The sequence below is a fragment of the Ahaetulla prasina genome, chromosome 2, assembly GCF_028640845.1.
Source record: "Ahaetulla prasina isolate Xishuangbanna chromosome 2, ASM2864084v1, whole genome shotgun sequence".
Lineage (NCBI taxonomy): Eukaryota > Metazoa > Chordata > Lepidosauria > Squamata > Colubridae > Ahaetulla > Ahaetulla prasina.
In genome coordinates this window covers 99428865-99452256 of record NC_080540.1, presented here as the reverse complement: position 1 = coordinate 99452256, position 23392 = coordinate 99428865, and the positions used below count along the sequence as shown (strand labels likewise).

General features: G+C 37.9%; 1 protein-coding gene across 3 annotated transcripts in view; it reads left to right on the top strand.

Annotated features, from left to right (window-relative positions):
* The window catches only part of SHROOM1 (shroom family member 1), a 42145-nt gene that overhangs the window by 4565 nt on the left and 14188 nt on the right, over positions 1-23392 (top strand). The window lies entirely within an intron of this gene.

Genomic DNA, 23392 nt, shown 5'->3' with positions numbered 1-23392 from the left:
CTTCTGTTCTGTTCGTTTTGGCTCCCTGCTGAATGGTGCAGCCCTGATTATGGATAAACAACCTGTAAACAGCAATGGGGTTAGCTGCAGGATTCTCTTCATTGTCTCTAGGTTTCTTCCTTCCTCCCTTCTCCTTGTTCTGTCATAGTCTGAACCAGTAGTGGGTTTCAATTTCAGTCACTACCGGTTTGCTCATGGGCAGATGCGTGCTCACATATGTACGTGATGCTTCTGCACATGTGCAGAGACGTCTGGGTGGGTGGAGCCTCCCACCTCCACTGCGACCGGCTGACCCAATCCGGGATGAACCAGTAGCAACCTACCACTGGTTTGAACTGAATAACATCAGAAACAAACAAACAAACAATTGGGATTGCAGAGGTTGCCAGATCACAAGAATAACTTTTATTTGAGATTTTTCTCTTGGGCCTCTCCCTTTTCTTTCTTTCTTTCTTTCTTTCTTTTTTAGTACAACAATGTTTGAGTCTCAGACTCTTCTATTTCTTATTCAGGAGTCATTGTGGAGGGGTTATTGGCTTGCTATTCCAGCTTTATGCTAAACTGGCAGTGGAAACAGTCTTGAAGCTCTTCCAATAAGCCTGGCCCACTTATGCAGTTTTAATAGATGTCTGGCACATTCCTGCTACATCCAGTTCTTTAGGAGACAAGAGCAGAGGAATGAAGGCAGACAAAACTGACCAGAAAGGAAGTTCAGGCACGGATCAGCCTGAAATGGTCAGAAGCAGCTGGGCAATGCCACCCATTATTGGTTACTTGCTCACACCTCCGATATAATGGGTGGTGAATCATAATAGTTAAGCTTCAGTAGTGGGTTTCAATTTAGTTTGCTACTAATTTGCTCATGCGCGCGCACATGCACAAAGCCTCCCACCACCGCCACTACTAGTTTGCCTGATCCGGGGCGAACCAGTACAAACCCACCACTAATTAAGCTTTATTGTCATTGCACTTCGTACAATGAAATTAAAAGCCATCTTCAGTGTACATCATACATAGGAAAACAATAAAAAAATAAAACAAAAACACACATCCTTCACATCCTACACAATTGAATTGAAAACCATGATACTGCATTAATATTGCACTATACAGTAGAATTCAACATAGTTACTGCTCTGGGATAGAAGCTGTTTTTCAGCCTATTTGTCCTTGTTTTTATTATCCTGTACCGTCTGCCAGATGGTAATAGTTCACAAAAAGGGTGCCCAGGATGAGATGGATCTTTAAGAATGTTTTGAACTTTCTTAAGGCATTCCCCTTCCAAGGAGGGGAGAGGGCAACCAATGATCCTCTGAGCAATGATGTTAACCCTCTGGAGTGCTGTCCTATCTGCCACTGTGCAATTAGCAAACCATACACAAGTGCAGTAAGTTAAGATACTCTCTATACTGTAGAAGGTCACCAGCATTTTTTCATTCAGTTGTTGTTTCCTGAGAACTCTCAGGTAATATAATCTCTGCTGGGCCCTTTTGACCAATGCTGCAATGTGAGTGCCGCAGGTCAGGTCCTCTTTTATGATAACACCCAGAAACTTAAAATTGGTCACTTGCTCCACTTGGTCTCCATTGATAACCAAGGACTGGATGTCTGATCTATTCCTTCTGTAGTCCACTATATGCTCCATGGTCTTATTGGTGTTAAGGACCAAATTATTGTCTCCATACCATGAAAGTAACTGGTCCACCTCATCTTGATAGTACACATCTTGCAGCTGAAATGGATGTCGACTTAAGAGAAAAAAACATTGTCTTAGCATGAGTCAACTATGAATAATTTAAGCTGTTTCAGCAATGGCTTGGGATAAGATGGTCATGGGGATGCAGCAGAAAAAAGATGCTGCTAGGTCATGTTTATATCTTGATTAAGTTCAAATAGTGAAACGCCTAGTTTGTTTTATAGAATGAAATATATATTCTGTCTGTCTGTCTGTCTATTTGTCCCAAATGTGCTTTTTTAAGAGGCAACTGGAATTTCTACTTTTCTTTGAAGACGTTTCACTTCTCATCCAAGAAGCTTCTTCTTCTTTATTTTATTTTATTTATTTATTTATTTTGTCACAACAGTATATATAAGCATAAGCATGAAGTAAGTATATAATATATAAGCATATATATGAGTATAAGTATGTAATAACTATATTAATTGGATATAATGAAAGGAAACAGTAGGACAGGAACGGTAGGCACGCTTGTGCTCGTATGCACTCTCCTTACAGACCTCTTAGGAATGGGGCGAGGTCAACAGTAGACAGTTTTTGGTTAAAGCTTTGGGGATTTTGAGAAGAGACCACAGAGTCAGGTAGTGTGTTCCAAGCATTAATAACTCTGTTACTGAAGTCCTATTTTCTGCAATCAAGATTGAAGCAGTTAACATTAAGTTTAAATCTATTGTTTGCTCTTGTATTGTGATTGAAGCTGAAGTAGTCTTCGACAGGAAGGACATCCCAATAGATGATTCTACGATTCTTCTTCTTCATCTATGATTCTATCTATCTATCTATCTATCTATCTATCTATCTATCTATCTATCTATCTATCTATCTATCATCTAATTCAGGTGTTTGGATTCAAAGGCAAAAAGGTGCTTTAACCACATAGATTAATTTGCTCCAGGTTGGCATGGCAGTGAGCTACACAATTCTAACACAAGGTGCAACCGTTTTTCAGGGTGATCCATGAGCAACTCTGTATGCTCCAAATCATTTTGTGCCTTTGAATCAGAAACATGGCATAGCCCTAACATTAATGCTTATTGTTTTAAGGTTTGGATCACCAAGCTGCTTCAAAATGGAAAAGATAAACCAAGAATTGCTTGATGGTTTTGGAATAAGGAGTGACAGCAGTGGTAGGTTGCTACTGGTTCACCCTGGATTGGGTGAACTGGCAGCAGCGGTGGCAGGAGGCTCTGCCCACCCGCTCAGACACTTCTGCTCATGCGCAGAAGCATTGCACATGCGCAGAAGCGTTCCACGCGCACGTGAGCATGTGCACGCCCATAAGCGAACTAGTAGCAACAGGTTTTGAAACCTGCCCCTGAATGGCAGTCAGCATATGGTCAAAATAAGGCCCTTGTATGACTAAGGTTGGAACTAACATTGTGTTTTAACTTGGCTCAAATCACAATTGCTCAACTCAAAATGAGGAACTCTTGGCATCTGGTTTTACATCAACCTGAGTTAGGATGGGTATCTAACTTCCTTTCTTTAATTCAACATCCTACATGGAGCTCCCCTTTCAATATATAGACTGGGGATTCTTGTGGTAGAAAGGACCATGAGCAAAGGGATTTTGAAAAGTCATAATCGTTGGGGTTTGCTCATACAAAGTCCAGCTGGGGAAGGTGAACAATGTATTTAAGAATTTGACAGGTCTGTTTTCATGATGGGGACACTTTCAATTAGTCACACAATCCACAACCTTTTTAATAAAATGGGATGTTTGTGAAAGCTAAAAATACAGATTGATAGAAATATACCTCTTGTCACTGATTAATATCTTGTTGCTGGTCAGGCTTTCTTTTCCATGGTTACATGGTGTGACACTCTTTCCCAATTCAATTTATTTATCTTTATCATCGCTCCCATTCGCTTCTAAATATCTTTCAGTTCTTTAATTTATCCAGATTTCCATTCTGATTTTTTCCCCTCACCCATCCTTTCCTTTCCCAAGGTATTCCAACCTATTATCTTATTTCAAGGCTGTCATTTTACTATTTTCCTGGGATTTTTTTGTTGTTCCTCTTTTATTCATTGATTCCTCCTGCAAATCATTTGTTATTTATTACTGGCGTGCTTGCATATTTTACTGTGTAACTAATTGAAAGGACTAAATCGCCATGAGTGCCTGTTGTCTCCCTTGGTACTTCTTACACAACAACCCACATTCATCTGGCTTTGGTATGCTTGATAGATTTGCACTTATTAGGGCAGACTGAGAACTGAGAAGGATTGGGTCTCAGTCAAACTGCCCTGTAAAAATTATTAGAAGAGTGATGCTATAGTTAAAAGTATGCAATATATAAAAAAAGCTATTTGGCACATGGACCGACCTCACTTTACCAGAAATTTCATTCTGTTCTGATAAAAAGCGTATGTACGCTTGCATGTGTATGTAGTATTCGTATGCACTGCAGTAACACAGATTGTAAATATGCCTCTCCCCTCCCTTTAAGATTTATGAATTTTAACTGGCTTCATTCCCCCTCCCCAAAGAAAGTCCTGTGAATCAGGTGGCCTGCAAATAATTGTAATAAGCAATAATACCTTGATATTACTCCAAATACTTGCCCTATGCTGCAGGGGTGGTATTCACTTACCTTCGCTACCGGTTTGCAAATGTGAGTGCGCATGCGCAGAGCATCAAAAACGGGACGTGACGAAGTCCAGGAAGGTGGGCGGAGCCTCCTGCAGCCACCGCTACCGGTTCACCCAAACTGGATAGAACCGGCTGAATAGCACCACTGCTATGCTGATCAACAATATTTTTGTTTTTCACATGTTATTTAATGGGAGAGTCAAGCTTGAGATTGGATATAGGAAAGGTCTCCAAACTTGCTATGCTCCCAAAGAGCAGGGGGTGGGAATGCTTGTTTTATGTAATTTAACATGAAATCACCGTTCCTCTTACCAGACATTTGCAAGAGTCATATGTCCTGCTTTACTGGTGGATTATAGGGAAATCCAGACAGAGCTACATATCTTGTGAAACCATTAGGAAATCTAGGATAACTTGGAAGAGGGTATTTAATCTCTGTATATAAGTATTTTAATCAACTATGCTCCCTTCCCTTTGGAAGGAATTCTTAATTTCTTGTAATTTTCTAGAGTTAAGGAGAATATTGATGTAAAATCCTTTTGTGTGTATCTTTGAGTCAGTGTTGACTCCTGGTAACTGCCTGGACTAGTCCCTGTAATTTTCTTGGTAAGGTTTTTTTCAGAAGAAATTTGCCATTGCCACCTTCTTCCTAAGGCTCAGAGAGAAGGACTGGCCCAAGGTTACCCAACTGGCTTTTTACCTTAGGCAGGACGAAAACTTATGATCTTCTGGTTTCTAGCCTGCTGCCTTAATCACTACCTTATGTTGGTTCTCCCATAGACAAAATGATGGAAACTATGTCAGAGTGCCAGCTGAAATATCTGCCACCTCATAAAGAAGCCACTTGATTAGATACAGTAATTATCATTCCTCATTTGAGGGATTAAATAAATATACATGATTTGTGTTCAACTGTTCAGACTACAATGTATGCATCTCTCTTACATCTGAAACTTTGCCTAGGCACAATAAAAATATCGCCATCCTTCTAAAAAAAATATGATTTGCCTACTCTGAATAATTTCAATTTTATTAATGGGTTTTAAATTCAAATACAGAAGCCAAGAAGATGATTTTGGTTTTTGTTTCATCTCAAAGAATTGAGAAAAAAATATGTCTCTGTGTGTATGTGTGTGTGTGTCATCCATGCACAATGTGTGTATGTACATAGAGTCTCATCCATGTATAGTTTGTTCCAGTAGCCTATTGCCCCAAAGATAATTTTCAAAAGGCACCTGGAATTCCTTTGTTTTTTCTTTGAATACGTTTAGCTTTTCATTCAAGGTTTACGCCAAATACCTGACCTTCGGACCTTTCACCACAAATTGAAAATGTATTTATTTATTCGCGCGGGGCTGGCCTAAGTTTTGTTATATTTTAAATTCTAAATTTTATATTTCTAAATTTTATATGAATTTTAATCGGGTTTTTAGATTTTTAAAGCTTTTAAAGTTTCGGCCAACTGTATAATAAGTTTTTTAATTTTGTTCTTAACTATATTGTTTGTGTTTTTATTCTGGCTGTACACTGCCCTGAGTCCTTCGGGAGAAGGGTGGTATAGAAATCTAATAAATAATAATAATAATAACCATCTTCAAAACTTTTGAAAAAACACCTTTGAGACAACCATGACCTGGATGATTGAGAATCTCCGTAGACATCCAGTAGCCCATTGTTCTTACAAATAAATGGGTATGTAAAGCAAAGAATCTGAAGCCAAACCAGCTTTCCCCATTCGGATATCCTCTAATTATGCTGACAACAGCTTCCATATACTCTTTGAAAAGATGGCTAAAAGCTATTTTTGTTGGTTTAAAAATTCAGCAAAAATGGAGATTCCCCACTTTTGAGGAGTCTTAGCCTAAATGTTTGGAGTCCTGAGCTGTTTTGTTTGGGAGGTTTGCAGAATGAAGACAAACAAAAAAACTAGTTTTTCTGTGGTCGAGAGTGTTATTATTTATTCAGTCACTTGGTAATAAAGACACTATTGTTTCAAAACTTTGCCTCTGCCAAGTAACACTAGCAACACAGTAGCCGAAGGCTTCCTGCTTCATTTATTCATTGGTTTCCCTACAAAAAAAGGAATGAAAATACATATACTGTAGTATTTTTACCCCTTGTGATAATTTGCAAGATAAATAATTATGCCTCTTAAAGTGGAATTGTCCCTCTTTATGGCTGTAACACACCGGATTGTTTCATTATTTAGCTTTTCAAATGGTTAGTCCAATCAACAACTTGAGGAACAGGGAAGTGATCATTCAGGTTAGCCAATGCCATTATAGCAAGGGTGAAATCCAGCAGGTTCTGACAGGTTCTGGAGAACTGGTAGCAGAAATTTTGAGTAGTTCAGAGAACCGGCAAATGTCACCTCTGGCTGGCCTCAGAGTAGGGTGGGAATGGAGATTTTGCAATATCCTTCCCCCAGGAGTGGGGAGGGAATGGGGATTTTGCAATATCCTTCCCCTATTAGGCCAACCAAGCCACACCATGCTCACCAAGCCATGTCCACAGAACCGGTAGTAAAAAAAAAATGGATTTCACCACTGCATTATACTGATGGAACTCAGATTAATAGGTTAGTGTGAAATTTCCCTATGGATGATACACACTAGGACAGGGGTGTCCAAACTTGGTCCCTTTAAGACTTTTGGACTTCAACTCCCAGAGTTCCTCAGCCAGCTTTGCTTTGCAGAGTTCCTCAGCCAGTTGAAGTCCAAAAGTCTTAAAGGGACCAAGTTTGGACACCCCTGCACTAGGATGTATATTGATGTAGTTTATGAAGCATGGTGAAACTCATACAAGATACGCTAAAGACAAAGTATACCAGAAAGTCAGCTTTAGAAATAGTTCTGGGCAAAAAGATGGAAGTCTGAAAATAACATTTATGAATCAGCTAATAGGCAAAGAAAAAGGGGATTTTATTGTAAATATTTAGTCAATTTAGAATTACCTGGTTTATGGTTGATAACTTTTCACATACATTTTATTCATTCTATTATAATAATAATAATTGACTTGCCTCTCCTATGTGAATAAACTTGCAGAATCTTCATGTAGTTTCAGAAGTTATTATAGTCATCTGGCAGGGAACATTGCTTGCAGCTATAGTTTACTCTGTGTACACTATCCAGACTCATTGTTGTGAGCTTGACGGCTATATAAATTATTTAAATCAGTGAATTTATTAGCAAAATACAACAGCATTTTTAAGCCTTCTTAAGAAACGTTGATTATTTTACATGTAACAGATTTTTATCATGAATAATCTAAGTTCATTTGCTCTCATTGATTCAAACATGACTTAGTTGAAAATATGCAGAGTTGGAGAAGGTTAATACAGACAATACATTGTATAGCTGCTGGAATAGAAGAATTTCCTACTTAAATAACTTATGCGGCTATTATTATTTTTACTTTTCTTGCCTTTTCAGAGAACAATCATTTAACTATGCCACTTTATTCACGTTAAGTTAAAATATGCATTTTCCTTGATTCTTGATCCTGGATAGCCTAAGTATAAAATTATACAGGGCTTCTTCCCCAAGTAATAATATGCTCCTTGCCATGTATTTAATTTTTTTTTTTTTTTGAAGATCAGAGATAAATCTCAGCTGGTCATAATAAATGCAGTCGGCTTGTATTTTATTTCACTGTTGTAGCTGGAATCTCAGAATAACAAAGGCTCTTCAGTATATGATATATCCCTTTGGAATATATTTATTTATTTAGCTTACATTTATGATTGCTATCTACCAAAGGCACCCTGATCTCAATTACTGAGATATTTAACTCTGTGAAATTGCATTTCTGCATAGAATTTTAAATGACACATCTTGGATATATATGTGACTAGTGTTGAAAGTACTATTGTTGTTTTTTAAAAAATACAGCTTTTCCGTAAATCTCTAAACTATTGAAAACATAGGCATGGCCAGGAATCCATTTTTATACTGACCTTGTTAAAGCATGAAGACTGTCTAACTAAGCCTGCACCATAATACTGATTAATATAATTCGTATCTAATTTAATCTAATGTAATGTAATCTACCCCCAGACCCCCTTCAGGCTAAATAGATGGATTCTTTTAACTTCAAAGGAGCAGTAGATGTTGTTAAAAGTAATATATAGTCATATGGGAAATGTAGTTTTACATTCAGACCAGACCAGAAAATATGTTTATTTTGCAAAATTGTAATCTGAAATTTACCTCATCTTTTGAGGTTAGTCAAAAGATGGATTTTTGACTTCCTATGGCTCCGCTGGTCATTGAGGATGGTCTTTTTAGACCGCCAGCCCTGGATTGCGTAGAGCTGCTAAGACAATGAAAATCAGCTGTCTAGCGGCTTGGAAAACCTTTCCCTTGGGTGAAGAGGGAAAGGTGAGCGATTGGGTGGAGGTAGAGCTCCCCCCAAAGCTCCAGGAATGATCCTGGAGGCTTGAAGGGAAAAGCTCTCTTAGTAGCCCGAAGAGCTCCGGATCTAGGACGCCTCTGTCTTTGGCAGAGCAAAACGCCCACGTCCACATCTGTGATCGATGAGTTTAAATGGATTTTTGACTTAACCAGACAGAGCAATACCAGGAGGCAATGTAGATGTAAGTACCAGACATCAACTCCCTGTGTGGATTTTGTTCGAGAAGAAAGGAAATGGCGTCTGAGTATAAAGGGTGTGAAAGTGGAAGACAAAGAGGTGCTTATTAACATTGTTACCGTTTGTAACTTTGCTTAAACTTGCTGGATTATACGTTTATATGAAGAAACTATAAAGTGAAAGCTGGAAGGATTATACAACTGACCTAATTTATCTTAAATACTGTGTTTATGGAAAGACTTTGGCTTTGTTTCAAATTATAAAATTAAAGTAAGATGGCTTCTGTACAAATACAGCCTGCTGTTTTCAAGGAAGTTGGAGTGCCGTTAGTTCAACTATATAAACTACAAGAGGAGTTGAAGGAATTTCTGAAGGCTCAAATTTCTGTTCGGGATAAAAAAATTAAGGAAATTGAGGAGAAAATATTGAAAATTAAAGACTTTGTTGCAGCTGGGGATGAAGAGGTACAAGAAGAAATGCTGGCAGCATTTAAGACTTTGATTGAATACACAAAACAATTGGGTGAAAAAGTGGAAGAGATGGATCAAGTTAATTCGAATTTAAAAAGCAAAATAGAGGAGTTTCAGACCAAGGCAGAGAATATAAAGCAATTGGATGATAGAGTCGAAGAAATTAATCAAGTTAATTTGGACTCAAAAAACAAAATAGAGATTCTCCAGATTAAGGCAGAGAGAGCAGAAGAAGAGCAGGTTCTATTGCAATACTGAGTTACGGAATTTGCATTGAGAGTAAGAGGTTTGAAAGAAAATAAATGCGAGGACTTGAAAAAGATTTTTGCAGAGGCTTTTGCACAGTTGATCTGACAGAAACCAGTGGACTTTGAAATCCAAATTGAAAAAAATTACCGTGTTAATTCATGGGTTGCAAAGCAGAGACATTTGCCAAGAGATGTAGTAATTTATTTTACATCTAGGAAGATTAGGAATGAGATTTAACAAGCTTCTTACAAAAATAAAATTCAAATATTGGGACAAGAGGTATTGGTACTGAAAGAAATTCCGCCTAAAATGTTAAGAAATAGAAAAGAATATGCTTTTTTGGTGGATCAGCTTAGAAACCTCCAGATACAGTATAGATGGAATGTACCAGCTGGATTAACAGTAAACTATAAGGGAGGGAGATATTGTCTTAATACAGTTTTTAAAGCAAGGGATTTTTACACCAAAGTATTGAAGGTTGGAAGTCTGCCATTGTTAGAAGTTAAGATGAAAGGAGAGGTGGGAATGCTTAAAAAAGGGGAGAAGGAAGTAAAGCAAATACAACCTAAAATTGGGGTTGTAAATTTGGGAGAAGAAACACAGAAAGCCGTAGGGAAGGGTCAAAGTATGATTGTAACTACTAAACGTAAACAGCAAGGAGTAAAGAAGTAATATTTTCAAATGAAAAGACTTTCCTTTCATGGGATAGAAAAAGTAAGAAGTTATGGATTGTATGATAAATGGGGTGTAAATTGTTTAGAAAGTTATGGTATGGGGAATATGGGGAAGAATATGAGGTAAATGTTAAATTCCTATAAGGAAAGATGATGTTTAATATTAAGTATGATGGAGATAATATGATGGATTATAAGGTATATTGAGGAATAATTTTTGATATTACAACGTTGGAAGATGGGATATTGTTTAATACAAAAGATTGGAATTTAAATTTAATGATGAGAAGGTTGAATTATCACCATATTTGAAAGATTATTTTTGAAAGATATATACAATGGAGATTGAAATAACAAAATACTAAATAGCTTTTAAATGAATAGAAGGTAATTGTATTAGTACTAATATTTTACTTTTCTTTTTCTTTTTTTTTATGGAAAAGGGGAGTTGAGGTTCAAGAAGAGGGATGGGAGTTTATGTTAATTAGCATATTTTAGTTCATGATTGTCAGATACGATACCCTGTATTTGCTCTGGGAAGTCGGGGGGGGGGAGGGGATGAGGGAAGGAGGGAAGGAGGGAGGAGGGAGGGGAAGGGTTAAGGGAGGGGGGAGGGGGGATGTATGGGGGGAAATATTTTGTAAAACTTTTTCAATAAAAAAAAGTGGATTTTATGTTTAAAAGCCACTCCAAGTCATGTACTTTGAACTGGGCAGCTAATCAATCAAACAAATGTGTGAAACATTACGGATGTTATTGAGAATTGGATATATGTAGACTTTTCTTGGCTTAGGTTTCTTGAGCAGTCATGATACAAAAGAGATCATAAGGGGCGTGCATAAGTGCACCAATGTACCTACCGTCCCTGTCTTAATGGCCCTTTTTATTTGTATCCATTTCATGTATTCATAATCATGTTTATACTTTTATCTGTTATCTTATATATCCTTGATAAACAAATAAATAGAAATAAACAATCCCCCCCAATTACACTGTTCAGGCTAAGGTTGTCATGTCCCATTTCTTCACTTGCCAGTTAAGTGGTAAAGTGTTATCAGAGATCTCCTTTATCTCTTAGCCTCAGGCTCCAAATTGTCCAGAAAGACCGGTTATGATCCAAGATCTCATTCTGGTTATGAAAGATCTGATCTCTGATATTTGCTACAGGGCTGAGCTGGTAGTTGTTAAGTCTGTGTCTGTTGCAAGAAAAGTAGAGTATTACACAAAGCCTCTTGAGGCACTAATTATTGTTCACAGGTTGGGGGCTAGACAGATTTTGGTAGAAGATGTAACTACATGTACTGGCTAGATGTTCTTCCTTGATATGGCATTAGACCAGTAGTGGATTGTTCCTGGTTCACTCCGGTTCTTGTGAACCGGTAGTAAAAATGGCTGGAGGCTCTGCGCACCCGCCCAGACGTCATCATGAATAATCTGCGCGTGTGCAGAAACACACGTGCGTGCTCCCATTGCAAACTGGTAGTAAAGGTAATCAGAACCCACCCCTGCATTAGACCAAAACCCCTATAAAGTGACGAGTGGTCATTGAATTAGGGTGCCATTGCAATCGTAGAAAAGGATAATATTTTGAATACGCACAAGTCCTGGCTTAGCTGTAAAACAGTCTTCCTTCTTCCATCCGCCTGCCCTATTTTTGATGTTTGCACATTTTTGATGCACCGTAGCTTTTATTTTTATCATTCCTAAGAGGACTGTAAGGGGCGTGCATAAGCACACCAACGGGCCTACCGTCCCTGTCCTAATGTCCCCTTTTATATGCATCCATTTCATGTATTCATAATCATGTTTATACTTTTGTTATCTAATATATGCTTGACAAAATAAATAAATAAAATAAATAAAACAAATAAATAATATTTCAAAGAAAAGCTGGATTTTGTGCTGAATGAGGCAAATCATAAATAGGCATTATTTTTTGTTTGCTGCAACATATCAAAAAGGTTCAGATTTGCATGCAGAGGCACCTCAATATTTCCTTAGATTTTGATAGGAAATCATTTTCATTTCAATGCAACATTTGGTCTGCAATAGCTGTATAGCATGCTGTACAATAACAATAAGAGTATGCTATAGTTTAACATTTTCTTTTTATCTCTGTTTCGTATCACTCTTTACTCTTACAGAGATTGATATTAGTATCAAGAAAACACACATAAATTACAGTAAGCATATGTGTGTATGGAATATTAGTTCAAAATGATTACAGTTGGTCTGGGGAATTTGGGACACATGTTTCAAATTGGAGGCTCTCCAGATGTTGGTTCACTACTATCATCATCCCCAGTCAGTGGTATGCTGGAACTGGCTTATATTGACTCATGAGAACTTATTGTTACATTTTGTTTTTGAAATTTTGTAGCCAGATAAAAGCAGAGTTGAGCAACAATGGCTTAGTTTGGTGGCAGCAGTGCAGCCTGATGCTGGCGATTGAGCTGGCAGATCCAGCACACCACTATATAACATATCAATATATCAATGGTCTCTTCCCAAAATCCCCAAAGCTTTAACCAAAGACTATCTACTATTGACCTCACCCGATTCCTAAGAGGTCTGTAAGGGGCGTGCATAAGAGCACCAGCGTGCCTACCGTTCCTGTCCTAATGTTCCCTTTGATTGTATCCAATTTGTATAGTTATTTCTTGCTTATACTGTTGTGACAAATAAATAAATAAAATAATAAAAAATAAATAACATCTGGGGTTGTTGTTGTGAGGGTTCCAATTTGGAATTGCTAGAACTAGATAACATGGCCAACAATAAAAGAAATACATATAGAAATGTTGCTTTGCTGGACAGAATAAAAATTACAAGTTTCCAAAGAATTCTAATTTTTATAGGGACGCAATGGCTAAGACGCTGAGCTTGTCTATCAAAAGGTCGGCAGTTCAGCAGTTCAAATCCCTAGTGGGATGAGCTCCTGTTCTTTGTCTTAGCTTCTGCCAACCTAGCAATTTGAAAGCACATAAACCACATGATCACAGAGACGTCTTCGGATAGTGCTGGCTCTTCAGCTTTGAAACGGAGATGAGCACTGCCCCCTACAGTCAGGAATGAGTAGCACATATGTGCAAGAGAAACCTTTACCTTTACCTTGACTTTTCAAAGGGTCCCTCTGGATTTAGGTGAAGGGGACAAATGTCTTACAGTCATGTTTCTCTAAAAGAAAGTACAACTTATGGTACAAGCAATGGAATTTAAAAAAATGTTAAACTATAGCATACTCTTATTGTCAAACACCTTAAAGGCATCTTAAGAATGCAGTATTGCAGGCTAATTCTGCCGACTGCCAGCAGTTCAATTTTTACCGGCTCAAGGTTGACTCAGTCTTCCATCCTTCTGAGTTGGGTAAAATGAGGACCCAAACTGTTGGGGCAATATGCTGACTCTGTTGTGACCTAGGGTTACCGAGTCATTACAAGACACAATTAGTCCCAAATAAACCTATTTTATTGTAACAGCTGAGAATTACGTTCATTCCCAGCTGAATCCCAATTAGTTATAACAAAAGTCCTTTGGAAGAAGTCCTTCCGGATAATCACCAAACTTTTTCTTCTTTGACACCCTGCCAAAGGCCTTACTTGGCAAAGCCCCACGAAGTTCAGAAACAAATAAGAGATGCCAAGTGGAAACAGAGTTAGCAATGTTGCTTTCCTGCAAAAGGCCCCAAGTGCCTTTGTTTCTCTTTTAAGCCTTATGGGAGGGGCCAATCATCTCCTGGCCTTACTCCCGAGTCGTCCCTTTTGCTTTAGCTGCTCTGCGCATGCGTACACTAGGAACAGGCTCCTCCTGTTCCTCTGCCTCTCTGCTGTCCGACTCTGGGTGCTCCGGAGTCCGCGCAGCACTCCCAGATGGCCCTGGCCCATCTCTGCCTCCAATGCAGAGCCCTCATCCGGGCCTTCCCCTGACTCCAGGACTGGCCCACGTTCTTCCGCAGCCTCCTCTCTGTCCGACTTCACTGCCAGTTCTGCAGGCTGCTGGCGGACCATAACAGATTCTGTAAACTGCTTAGAGAGGGCTGTAAACCACTGTGAAGTGATATATAAGTCTAAGTGCTATTGTAAGTGTAAGAAAAGCAAACTTTAGGAAAATTTTGAACTTCTCTGAAAGCCTAAGGAGTCCACTGCTAGATCTGGTCTGTTCACTTGACATTTGGTTGTCACATTAGCTAACCAGATTTGAACAGAAATGCAGTGGTGCCACCCAGGATTTTGAGAGACCTTGTGACTGTTCTACTGGAGTTTCAGTCATTAGTGGTACCCAGTGATAGCGTTCTCGCTGATTTTGTCAATTCTTTTTAATGTCGTTCTTGTTGGTGTTTATTACTACATTTCAGCGTATTTCATATTTGGAATACTTTGTGAAGTCATTGCTTTCAACTGAATGAAACTGAACTATAAGAAGGAAAGGAAAAAGTCCTTGTTGGTCTCTGAGCTTGCAGATGTTTCATTACCCAAACTAGGTCAGACCATCAAAGCTGCTCCTCATTTCAGCCCTGAGCTACAAATATTCTCCTTTATAGGAAAAAGTTTCTTTGCACTTCTGTCTGTCATGCCTCCCTTTGCTTGCTTTTTTTCTCATCTAAAACATCCCAAATGTGGTGATTTTTCATCATTCAGAAGTTGCTGGTTGATCGTTGAGGTTTCCCTTTTACAATCTGCATTTTCCACAATGTACATTTTTCCCTACCGTTGACCAACAACATCTCACTGATCCTTATTTTTTTTTAATTTGCATTTATATCCCGCCCTTCTCCGAAGACTCAGGGCAGCTTACACTATGTTAAGCAATAGTCTTCATCCATTTGTATATTGGATACAAAGTCAACTTATTGCCCCCAACAATCTGGGTCCCCATTTTACCTACCTTATAAAGGATGGAAGGCTGAGTCAACCTTGGGCCTGGTGGGACTTGAACCTGCAGTAATTGCAAGCAGCTGTGTTAATACAGACTGTCTTAGCAGTCTGAGCCACCAGAGGCCCAATTGATGTTTTAGATGCTAATCAGGGGCTCAAGTTTTAATAATTAGATCTCTCCCTGAATGACTAGGTTGTGCCTGATGGTGGTGCTTTCACCCCAGAGGTTTTGCTTGTAAATAAGAAACCGTGGATGCCAGATGCCACTTGTACTGAATGGAATTTTTGGAATGTAGTTAAATATTGATCTTAGCCATTTGTACCTTGATAAGCCATGGGTCGTTCACAGCTGGGTACCAGACATAGTTTTAGTGAACTAGTCATGATATTTGCTTTACATTTCACATTTTTATTGATTGCATTCTTCTGAGAACAACTGGATTTAAAAAAAAAATTGAATAAAAACTATTAATAGGGTGGTGAGTTCTGTTGTCTCATAATTTTCTATTAAGAAAGGGCACTCTTTCCCCTCCCTCAATTGGTTAAAAACAAATGTACAAATGCATAAACCACAAATCAGTTCTTGACAGGGAGGCCATAAATTAATGAGTGTTGATCATATCACTTACCTGTGAGCCTTTAAATCAAACCATGCATGTTCCAGGTAGATTTTAACATCACAGGAGCAATACTCTTGCGTGACCCAGAGCGTCTTCAGTAATTTTCACTTGTTGAGGAGAAATGTAGAGAATGGGGTGCTGACCTTGAAAGAGTTAAAAGGAAAAAAAACAACCCTGACATATTAATATTAATTCAGATAAATGGGCAGGGATATCTAAATCCCGCAAAAAAAATATCAAACTTTGAAGATCCAGTCAGGAGTGAGAAGTGGTCCCTTTCAAGTCACCTTTAAAAAAAGGGTTAGGGTTAAGATTATGGTCAACAAATGTTAACAAAACATATTTGGTAGACAAAAATCCATGCCCATTTTCCATCTCCAGGTAGACTCAGTTGTTGTATGAAAAGATAGGTGTGTGATGTGTGTTGAGGTGGTAAACTCCAAAGATTTTTTGATTTTTTGATTGATTTTTTGATTTTTTTGATATTTATTTATTTATTTATTTGCCTTCAGTTTGCCTTCAAAGGCTGCTGAGATGTGAATATAAAGGTCTGAGCATTCAAAGAGGTTCAGAATCAGAATGGGAAAGTATCCAGGCTTAGTTCTCCTTGGCCTCTAATCTCTTCATGGTTTTTGGAGAAACAAAACAGCATGGTGCTTTTTCCTGTGATCCTTGAGCTCTCTTCTCTTCTTTGCACCGCCACCTCTTTATTTCCTGAACTGATTATTTCTTTCTTCAGTATACAGTATATTTACTTTTCCATCACCACTCCTAATAGAAGTATTTGTTGTTTGCTTGTAACTAAGAATAGTACAATAAAAACATTATAATAAGGTAGCTGTAATGGACTATGAGAATAACCTTGGGAGACAGGAGGAAGAGTTGCAGCCTAACAATGTTTTGATAAGAGAAAGTCCAAAGGAACAAAGGGGAGGAGAAAGCTACTGAGAAGGGATTCTCTCTAATTCTTTCGAAAATAGAATGAGGGCAGGGAGTGCTTTCAGACATACAAGTCTCGGTTATGGTAACACTACAATAAAGGTCATATTAGTACTCATGGTTTTGGTTTCCTATCTGGGCTATTTTGAAAAGCTAATAGAAGCCGATTATAATCTACTGCAAAATCACAATAAATACATAGTTAGACAGACAGACAGACAGACAGACAGACAGACATTAGTGGCTTTACTGCATAATATTAGTGGGGTTTTTTCAGAGACAGATTTACCCTTCTCTATTATTTGCCATTTCTAGTGTCATGACTTTACTCTTCCTCAGGACTTGTCTTACTTGCAAGGCTGTCTCCATCATTAAGGCAAAGGACTTAGACCTCATCCCTCTGCACATGGCATGGGGAGGGCTATATTCTGCTCCTCAAGCAGCACATCATTTTGGTTTGTCCTTCCCCCTTCTTTAATCTGTCTTGTAGATCTACTTTATCAATTAACTATTCTCCGCTTCTACCTCTTACCCAACTTGGCTGCTTTCCCTAACCCTAAGCTCAAAATAAGTTTTGATATCAAAACTGTTCTTGAAACTATGTTGGAATGCTAAGCTTTTTGCTGGGGAAGCTAACTCTCCAATGAACTTACCCTTCCAACTGAAACCCAAAATACATATAAGTTCCCTTGTATGGAAAATGGTATTTCTCATGAAAGTCTGTGGCATCTTCCTTCTCCCATTCTTCTGCTAGGAGATGCTGTGAGATGGAGCACTCAAGAACCCTTACAATTGTTGATATGAGCTATGGAGTTACTTGCTCTGCCATTAGGCAGGTGAAGCATCAGTCTCAGGCATCTGATTCTGGGTATCCATGAAAGATAGAAGATTGTTTGTAACTGATTTAGAACTGGATGTAATTCATCAGTGTGTCAGAAGTTTGAAAAATAATCTTTTGGCAATCAAATTGCTAAACATGTCTCCAATTGCTTCTAAGAACTTACAGAATCCATATTATGTCAAAACGACAACATGTGAATCATAACGTCACCAAACAAGTGGCACAATTAAGTCATGATGTCTAATACATGTATGCAAGTTGAATCTTTTGTGTACTCACATTCCCAGCAATCATCTGTGTTTCTCTTTGCTTTCATAAATAGGCAACAAATGCCAGCTGAAGAGTTCACTGTGCTTTATTAGGGAAACAATGGGCAAGAGTGGTTTTTATTTACTACCACTTATTACATCCAAATAGCATGCTACTTCAAGCCCTTTATGTCCATGTGCTGCTGTATCCATCTCTTTAAAGAGACAAGAGCAGATAAATAGTGGCAGATAACAGTCATCAAGGACAAATAATGAATAGACACTACCAAATGCTAGACCAATTCTTGAATACAGCTCGCCTGTCTGGAACCCATACCACATTTCAGACATCAATACAATTGAATGTGTCCAGAAATATTTTACAAGAAGAGTTCTCCATTCCTCTGACAAAATACCTTATGCCACCAGACTTGAAATCTTGAATTTAGAAAACTTAGAACTCCGCTGCCTTTGACAGGACCTGTGTTTAACTCATAGAATCATCTATTGCAATGTCCTTCCTGTTGAAGACTACTTCAGCTTCAATCATAACAATACAAGAGCAAACAATAGATTTAAACTCAATGTTAACCACTTCAATTTTGATTGCAGAAAATATGACTTCTGTAACAGAGTTATTAGTGCTTGGAATATACTACCTGACTCTGTGGTCTCTTCTCAAAATTCCCAAAGCTTTAACCAAAAACTCTCTACTATTGACCTCACTCCATTCCTAAGAGGTCTATAAGGGGCGTGCATAAGAGCACAAATGTGCCTACCGTTCCTGTCCTATTGTTTCCTTTCATTATAGCCAATTAATATAGTTATCACATACTTATGCTCATATATATGCTTATATATTATATAGTTATTTTCATGTTTATGTTTATATATACTGTTGTGGCAAATAAAAAATAAATAAATAAAATAAATACTATGAGGCAAAAAAAAAGATAACTACAGTAACTCCTGTAACATGAACATTTTTAAGGACCAGGAACTAGAGCAGAGGATCATGCAGAAGATCAACCTGGGATCATCTTAGGATGCCACCTTCCATAGGTTAGTTGATCACACCTCTGATGTGATGCAGATTTCAATCTACTGGCATGTTCATTGTCAGGACTTTGGAAAGAATTTGCCATAACATAAGCCTTGTGAAAGAGCAGTACAGGTCCCCAGGTTCACAATTTTTCAATCTCCTTATCGTCTAAGCTAGCTATAGAAATTGTGGCTGATTTTTGAGGTGTCAGGAAGGTAAAACTTATCTACTTATTTATTAGGTATAAATCCTATCTGTCAAGGCACTGTAGGCAGAATTCTTTTCTGCACAACTCAACTCTGAGGTTGGGCTAAGTCATCCAGTGGCCTTCCAGGACTGATGAGAGACTAGATCAATAGCAGCGATAAGTAGGTTACAAACAATTGTCCAGGATAACCAAAGAGGGAGATTTTAAAAAGTTACATTTTTGTTTTTGTTTTATCACCCCATCCCTCCTTTTCCAGGACACTGTTAGAGTCAGTGCTACAGTGCCAGTGGTCTCGTTTTTTTCCAACTTTGGTAGTTTTATACTATATTGTGTCAGCTTTGGAAGCCATACTAGGCCGAAGGCTTCTGCACGCTGCCATTTTCTCCTCTGTGGGAAAGGAGGGGAGGAGGGTGGTAGTATAATGGATGATTAGAAAAAACAACATTCTTCCTGCCTGTCAAGGTCAGATTAGGTTCGCATCTGGAGAAGGAGTAGTTAGAGTGATACTTCGACATGGGACGGTTGAGGACTGGAGCATGTGACCGGCAGAGGGGTCATGACGGCGGAGATTTTGGGGTTTGTATTATTGAGGGAGGAACCAGAATCCCCAGTTTCAGTTTTCATCCAACTGTGCCAGTTTACCTATACTAGTAAAAGAACTTTGAAAGATGTTGGCTTCGGAGTCTTTTCTGCAGGAGGGGTTTTCTGGAATGCTGACATATTGACTATCATGATACGTTTTGAAATGCAGAGCTCTGTTGAGAGACAGCTTATTTATTTATTTTTCTCAATGACCTCAGAATGTTTGCAGGGAAATTGCTATTTTGGAGGCCAAAACTGTTTGCCTGTCATTAAGATGTATGATTCACAACTGTCAGACTACTTTAGGGCACAGCGATGCCCAAAGGTAGTTGATTCGAACATGGGTTTTCTAACATGTTAACCTCTGAATATGTCCTTCATAAAAACTATACCATCAGATCCCCCAGAAATGTATACCCATTGACCTAGTAACCCTGTGTCCAAACCTGGGACAAATATACTAAAATATTGAAAATATGTGTACCTTTCCAATACACCCTCCTGGGGCTATGAAAGTAACTTGATTCTGGCAAAGATTAACAATAATCTTTGTGAGATCTGTAGACCATTTAAACAGTAAACTCTGAATTCTTTAGCCTCATGATCATTAGGTGAATTTCGTACTATATTCCAGGTACAATTTCTCCAAGAAAACATTGTGTCCAAAACAGTAACTAATTCTCTACCCTCTTTGGTTATTTTGAAAAATAACGATGCCTTGTTCCGGTCTTTGGAACCGGAATAATGAGGTGTGTCAAAAGTTGGAGCAATCCCTGTTGCTTAGACACCCCATGTGGTCTGGTTGCCACCATCTGCAAACTGGATGGAGCAATGCAACGAATAAATAAAATCTGACTGCTCTGCACCAGGTAGTTGTTTCTTTAGCCTACCTTCACAACCGAAGGAAGATGCTTTCTTCTGGCACATTTCTCCCATGCTTTGCTTCTTTATTGCTGCTGACTTGCCACTCAGCTGGTAGAAATGAAAACAAGATGGAACAAAAGCTTTTACAATTGGCTGGTAAATGACACAGGTTTTAGTGATATGTGATTTGCTCTTGTGTGGGCAAATATTCCAGCAATAGCCAGATGACAATTCCAAATTCAGGAAGGTATATTGTATCTCTCTTTCTTTCTTTCTTTCTTTCTTTCTTTCTTTCTTTCTTTCTTTCTTTCTTTCTTTCTTTCTTTCTTTCTTTCTTTCTTTCCTTCCTTCCTTCCTTCCTTCCTTCCTTCCTTCCTTCCTTCCTTTCAGCATGTATTAGATAACAATATAAGTATAAACATAATTATGAATACATGAAATGGATATGAATAAAAAGGACATTAGGACAGGGATGGTAGGCATGTTGGTGTGCTGATGACCTCCTAGGAATGGGGTGAGATCGACAGTAGACAGTCTAAAGTTAAAGTTTTGGGGATTTCTTAGGATTTCTGACATTTTATCTGATTATCTTTTGTAGTCTACGAAGGAAATTGCCAGATTTTTTCCCTTCTTCCAGGTGGGGAAAATTAAGTGGCTCAAGTGCTTTACACATGTTGCCAATTAAGATGTGCATTTAACTTTAGCTAAGTCTTTGATGTGGCAGTGAAGATTGGAGAATGATTCATGATTTGTTAAATACGAGTCTTAGTTTATCTAACTGGATTAGAAACTATTTACCCAGCATGCATTGAGAGCCTCCTGGGGTCTAAACCCAAACATAGGACAGGTAAATAAAAGTTCATTACTTTCCTAACTGATTATGGAGCTTGAACATGAGATAAAATCTTGCCTTCCACTGCATAGCCTGATTTAGATTCGTAAAAATACCACCTTTCCAATATTGCACTAGCTATATGTTGGCAGTGAATTCTGGTGTGGAAAGTCTTCATGCTCAGTAAGGTCACAAAACCAGCGTAACTCTCGGGAGTCTTACCAATGTGACTTATGTGGCATGATACTCAGGGCCCTGGTGCTCAGGTAGTTTCTTTGCATTCTTTTTAAACATACTTCTTATTTTGGCAGCAAAGAGACCTTAGCAACTCGCTGCCAGGATTCCTTCAACGATTAAACAGAATCCAAACTGCCACTCTAGAAAATAACCTTGGATCAGACTAGGATAAACATACCATTATTCTTCTCTGAGGCAAAAGGCTATTTCAGTGGACTTGCTAAGCAGTATCAGCTATGCTGGCTTTAGTATCATTTAAAATAGTTTAACACATGTGATGAGGATTGAATTTGAATGTCCCAGCACTGACAAGAATCCAAAGTATTTGAAATACAGTTATAATTCTTTTTTCCCCCTAATAATCTTTTCTTTGATTCATAAGTTCTCTTCATTGCATGGCTTATTTCAGAAAAAATTCTTTGGTCATGTGCTGGATTTGTTGTTGTTGTTGTTGTTTTTGGATTCAAGGTTTGATTTGCATGCTAGTTTTCTGTCTAAAAATTAAAGAACATGAGTTCACTTCTTTGGACTAATATAATTTTTTTAATGGTTTTTAAAATTTCCTGCCAGTGAATTGTGGGGATAACCTTCCAAGACATTTTCATATGCAAACTCTTTTCCATTTTACTAAGTATTATGTAATAATAAAGATCATTAGCTAAATTTAAAATATCTTCACATTCATATAGTATTTAGGAAAACTAAAGGGACAGTCCTGCCATTTAAGATATAACCATAGAAGGTTAATATTTGCTATGGTGTCTTCAGAGTTGGAGATCAAGTGGGATCCTTCGTTTGCAGTTTCAGTCTCAAATATATCCGGAGACAGTAAAGGCTTCTTGGCACTAGGACAACCAAATGGAAAAAAAAAATGAGATAAGGTTCTACAAAGAGAAGGTGGGAAGAAGAAAATTGCACAAGGGATTGGCAGTTTCTAAGTGACCAAAGTCTGAACAAAAGTCAAATTCCAGAATGAGGAACCAGGAAATGAGAAACTTATCACTCAAACAGAAGCCTTTGAGAACAACCCTACCTTGTTTTTTTTCTCTGACCAAGACAGGTTTCGGGGAGGAATTGCATTATTGGCAAATAAATAAATGGCTGAAACAAAATCTGTTCAAATTTTACACAGCAGTGGCAAAAGCAGATAAAATATTTCCATAAAAACAATTTGAATTTTTTTTAAGGCTAACCATTCAAATGTTTCTGGATAAAAGTACAAGTGGGGGAGGAGTGAATAAACACGACAATTTTTGCTGTGTCACAGTCAGCCAGCAGTTGATCACTGCACAAATAATTTGTAAAACAAATATATTCATGTAACAGATGAGAAAAGTTAACATGTCTCCTCTTCTAATGTCAATGCACATGTAAATATAATTCATGTGACAATAGGATTCATAATTACAGCTTCAGTGCTATTACTCCTAATATTTGGTATCAAGTGTTTGTTTGCTGCATTGGTTAAAAAGTACAATATATGTGATAAAATATATGTAATATGATTATTATAAAAACTATAATATTAATTACTGGAATTATGAAATTCCAGTAACAGTTATATCTGTAAAATATACCAGAAAACAATACCACAATGATTTCACACGATATAAGTGTAGAATATTAATAATTGTGCACCAGAGTTTCGCAGGTATATTCAATCATAAGAGCAATTTTTTAAAATTATATCACGAGAGATAGATTATTTTCTTTATAAAATATGGTACTGGATGTTTAAAACATTTGGGTTGATAAATGTTTTGCTTGGTTTATCATCTTAATGAT